The following is a 6,000-nucleotide window of genomic DNA, read 5'->3' on the forward strand; positions in this document are numbered from 1 at the left end:
GGTTTCCAAAACCAGAAAATGTACAATTTCTACTTTTTACTTTACTACCATATTGACTCCCACACGCTTTTTAAAATTCAATTTTAATTCCTGTAGCAAATTTAAAAGTCAGCTAGCAATTTTTGCAATTAAACATATCAATTCACTCAACTTCACTGACGTCACAAATAATAAATGTCGTTTGTTCCTTATGAGATGAATCTAGTGTATGTTAACCAAGCGCTTACGGTGAGATACATTCCTTTTAAGCAGTGGCGTAACTATGGGGGGTGGCAAGTGCCGCCCCGGGCGGCACTTGCTTGGGGGCGGCATATTCGCGATGGAATCGTCTAGTGTGGTTCTTAATGTATGGGGTGGCGGCACATACTCTAGCTACGCCACTGCTTTTAAGTGACGAGAGAGAGTGAGAAAAAGTGTAACGCACGCCCTTATCTCTCATTCACTAACGTCACTTAGCACACGAGCGAGCGAAAGGGAATGTATCTCACCGTACGCGCCAGCGAATGTTAACAGTAGTTGTATTAAATATGCTATTTAGTAACAGGATATTTTTCGTGTCGTATTTTTTACCTTAAATCAACAATAACAGTGAAGAAAAATAATCTTAGTTAAGTTATATTATGCTTTATGAGTTTTAACTCGGTTCTAATGTGACAATAGAAGTTTAGAAGTAAATTTAGAAAGTGTCAAATGTGGTCCTAAAAATTTCGTTTCGGTAATTTTGACATTGAATATCTATGCAAGGACGGGGAGTAATTAGTGAGGATTTAGGGCTGCCATTAAAGCAGGTTCTATATTAACGACACAGAAGCTAGTGATAATGACCGGGAGTAGATTTGTTAAATGAGAAGACTTTTGTATTGGCTCCGACTGTCATTCTCTCTCTCTCTCCGAGTTCAAGATCAAGTGCTGTCTCTTTATTTCCTTCCTATATTTATATACATTCAACCTGTGACGCATTTCCTTGTAACACATTTCATAATGTAACAAGTACTGTACCGTTTCGATATCGAGTACACCATCGATTCGTCACTTCGTTTAAACGAATGATATAAAAATCAAACCCTTGCTTACTCTAATTGCTTTACATATTACAGCATAGCAATTACGTCTCAATCATATTGAATTATTATATAATTCAATATGATTGAGACTCAATCATATTGAATTATATAATAATTCAATATGAATCAAATCTCAATATGTCAATATATATATATATAATAATAATGATACTAGAACAGAAAGATTTATTTTTAAGTCGAATTGTTACTGATGATGAGAAATGGATCCTTTACTAAAACATATAACACGCGACGTAAAAGGCAGCGGTTAGACGCCAATCAATTCAAACCTTGAAAACAAGATTACACCCTTATAAAATAATGGGATATGAAGGGTATATTTCATTATGAGGTATAGGATTATAGGCAGACAATTACGACAGATACGATAATTAGTTGGCCTAGGTAAGAGATGGCGCCACCAGTATCAATTGTCAGGCTGCTGCGTCATTCAGTCATTGAACGCGAACAACTTTTACATTTTTAAAAAAATAGATAAAATCGAATATTGTGCAGTGATTAGATACTTGTTTTTGAAAAAGAAAGCGAATGAAGATATCAAAATCGAATTAAACAATGTTTATGGGAACTCTGCACCTTCCATATTAACAATAAAATAGTGGATGATTGAATTTAAACGGCATTTTTAATGATGAGCGTCCAGGCCGTTCAAATGAGGTCACCATGCCAGAAAAGGTTGATAAAATCCATGAAATGATAATCGACGATCGACGAGTGACTAAGTGCGAGATAGCCGAGACATTTGCATGAATATTTGGGATTGCGGAAGCTCTCCGCCAGATGGGTGCCGCATTTGCTATCTGTCGACAACAAACGCGATCGTCTGGCCATTTCGAAGAAGTGTTTGATCATGTTAAAAAGCTAAAAATAAAACAACAATTAATAAGTAATTGAATTTTATTATCAGGATATAATTGTTCATATAAATAATGATAAATAAATCAAGCTCGTAAAGCAATAAGAATACAAATATTAATTAGACTCGATGTTAAAATTACAAGAGCGTAAATAATTACATATTTTATTACAACTGAGAACGCTAACATTGTAGATTAATATATAATGCAGTTATAAATGTCGACATTATTGATTTGTACTGTATTTTTAGAAGTAGACATATTTCATTTTTGCGTTTAGAAACGAATAGATAGTGTACATGATATAGTCATATAAATATATTATTAGTTGTAAAATTTGTGAACATGATATGCTCCAATTTCATTACTCACTGTCGTATTACATATATTTCAATGTAGCCGCGATTCTTCTTCTTTTATTGTCGTTATACATTCTAATAGAAAGATAAGAGTAAAACGGTGAAAAATATACACATTCTTTTAGTATCGATACCTAATTCCGAGAAACGTTTCTACCAACATCGCTAAGAAATATTTTGATAGTATATATGAGTTATAAAGATTTAACAATCGATACATATTATATAACAACAATATAAGCTAATAAATTTAGTATTCAATTAACAATCGAGATTCGATAAATTCGTTAACTGGTACAATACTCGAAAGTGGTCCGATGGAAATGTATTGTATATCGAAGTATTTATACGAGTAATTTATTGCCGAGGAAGAAGTTTAAGATTTAAAAGGCATGCATTCCTTAAAGATCTAATAAGATATATGTATAATAACGACGTTTTTAAATTTATAAATAGTAATAGGCGAATTATTTAGATATAAGTTTTTAGTATAATAGTTGAATCAGAACGACAAATTACTCAATTCACGGTTATGTATTTTGATTCGCACTTTATTGAAATTTACACTATCATCAGTCAAATACGCGGTCAGGACCACAACTACGAGTCCAACTATATATGAGTTTATTTTTAACATCCATGGTCCCTTGACGTTCCTTTGACATCACTATTTTTCACAATCGAGAATTTATGCATAAACGATGCTAATATACGAGAGAAGATCAAAATTCAATCTATTATATGTAATATAATATAATATATAATAAATAGTGTTATCGATAATTACATTTTGTTGTAAATATTTTCTTTTTTAAATCTACGTTGTATTCGGGTCAAGTTCCAACATTTGTACACGACATGCGCAGGGCCGGATTCAGACCTGATATGGTTTAAACTTTTTAAAATATACGCACGGAAACATAATTATTTTTTTGCAATTATTCACTGATCTTATTTATATATGTACATCAGATATATAATTATACATAAGTATCTTCTTAAAATATACATTCATTTTGTGTTTAACAAAGTAATATGAATTACAATAAAATAAATCGGTTCGCGCAATTATTGTTTTACAATGTTCGAAAAAGACACATATGGTGACATCTCGACGTGATGAACGACGACAATGGGGTTTGAAATATCAGAAATAAAGTAATCGAACATTATCGAATAACAGCAACACATACAAAAATCAAAATAATTGATTGTTGCCATTTGGAAATAATCACTTTTGCTTAATAAATAATATTTATTAAATAAAAACAGCGACTTTAATATAATATTATCATTGACGCTTCATATATGGGAATATAAAAATCCGTTCGACTTTTTCAGGTCACATTTATTATACTAGTTTCAATCGAGAAGTGCCTCTCAAAGATGATTTACGATCAGATACTTTCACATTGCGAATGAGAGGTCTTGAGAATTACGTCGCTTAATATAGTGACTCTGTTGTTGTTTGAAGGCGAGGAATTGCTGAAATTTAGAAAGATACAAAGGAGGAATTCACGAAGAAAGTCCAAGCATTAGCCGAGCGTGCGTGCGGGATCATATCTGAACCATCCGTCTTGTGTCAGGGTATTCGCAGAATAAACCATGCTTTAAGCGCCTTTGGCCATTTTTAGTCCGACAACGACCCGGATGACAAATTGAGCTCAAATTCACAGGTGACACTCCACGAAAAACGCTTTAAGAGCGATCCCTCTCCCCCACCTTCTCTCTCTCTCTCTTCAACAATACTTTTCCCTGCTAACATTTATCGGCCATTTTAGATTGAACTCGAAACCAGTGACGTCACGCGAGTGTACTTCAGAAATATATTTTATAAATAATTCAAAGAATATCGAAAAACCTCTCTCTGAATTTATTGACGAAGCGGAGGAATACCTAAAAAATAAATGTTGTGTATTATACATTTAATTAAATTTAAATATTATACATGTGCATCAAAACATTGATAACGATAATAATAGATTTTTAAAATCATTTTTAATGATTGACTAAGTAAGATACTCTTTATCAAATATCAATTTTCATTACATCTATAAAATATATAAATATTAATGAACCTTTCAGCCCTCTTTTGTAAAATAAGAATGGTAGTTAAAAAGTCATAGATTAGTATTATATATTTTACATACAACAAAACGTGTTTTAAATGAGCCAACCAGGAACAATCAACAAAAATAATCATATCTTGGATCGATACAATAAAACCAAAATCAGTATAGAAATTTATATTAAATCAGTATAGTTTGGCCATAAAATAGCAATCTTTAGTACCTACTTAAAGTAAAAAGAACGACTTCTACATGCTATAAACGAATATTAAACTTTTAGTTGCTTAAAATACTGAAAATTATTAGATGAAAATTTCAACACTTATTATAACACGAAAATTTTAAGTCCTCAAATTTTAGGAAATAAGTATAGCTTAGAAACAAAGTAGTACTAGATAATTTTGAATTTCTAGAATAGGCAATATGAATTATTAAAATCGCTTGCGATCTGATAAAATATTATTACTATATAAAAAAATCTAAAATTAAACTTGCATTATCAAAAATAATATTAGACTTTTCCATTTTGTTTAAATAATATACTTTTTAATGCAGATGTAGCATCAATACTTGAATTGATTTGTTTCATCTATAGTAGGGGGTCTTGTTTTTATATTTATTAAATAGGAAATACATCGTTTCAAAAAGCATTAACTTCTTGACTTTTGAAAGTCAAAAATATGACACATATTATTTTCTTTCATATTCAATACGTGCTAAATTATTGAATCGAAGTTCAAGATGTGTCTATGTCAACCCTTAAGACTCGTCTGGTACATTAGCAATGTCACGAATTGACAGTATGGAAATCTAGATCTGGAAAATACTCAGAGAACCGCTTATTAAGATGACTTATAACTTTGAAAGGGCAGATATTTTATTCAGCTTTGTCTCCAATGTAAAATATATCTTTGCCGTTTAATAACGTTAACACATAAAATTCCTGTTTTTGGTTATTCCATGGACAATTGATCACTATGACGAGTTATATTATTAAGAACTTTGATATACATGTAGTGGCGAAGCTATGGGGGTGCGGGCCGCCCCGGGCGGCACTTGCTTGGGGGCGGCATATTCGCGATGAATGCACTAAAACATATATAAATCCACGAATAACAAGAGCTTAATAATAACCAATTTATTATTTTAAGAAATGCTGATTTTATGACCCTGAAAAAACATATGGGGGGGGGGGCGGCAATTTTAAGAATCGCCCTGGGCGGCACTTACCCTAGTTACGCCACTGTATACATGTACATAATAGTAATACTATTAGCAAAGAATCATAGATCGATATTGCATTTACTTATCTTTCTAAAATTCTAGTTTGTTGCAGTGTAATAGATTTATTTAAAATTTATGTAGATATATTGTCACCGCAGGACGCCATCGGTCAAAGAGAACAATACAACACACTCGACCGAAAATGACTCTGAATACTATGCTTATTAACTACGTACTTAAATTATAATATATTACACATACATAGAAATACACATATATTTCGACCCACAACCGTACGTATCGACATAAAGCGAAGTGTTGGAATGAAAATAAGGCTTTATCGTTTATCACTTATGGAAGAAGAACGTCTTAGTAGCTAATCGTTTTGAGAGAGAAGAGTGTCTGG

This window comes from Plectrocnemia conspersa, unplaced genomic scaffold (assembly GCF_051122295.1).
Source record: "Plectrocnemia conspersa isolate PC_06_02 unplaced genomic scaffold, ASM5112229v1 ptg000011l, whole genome shotgun sequence".
Taxonomy (NCBI): Eukaryota; Metazoa; Arthropoda; class Insecta; order Trichoptera; family Polycentropodidae; genus Plectrocnemia; species Plectrocnemia conspersa.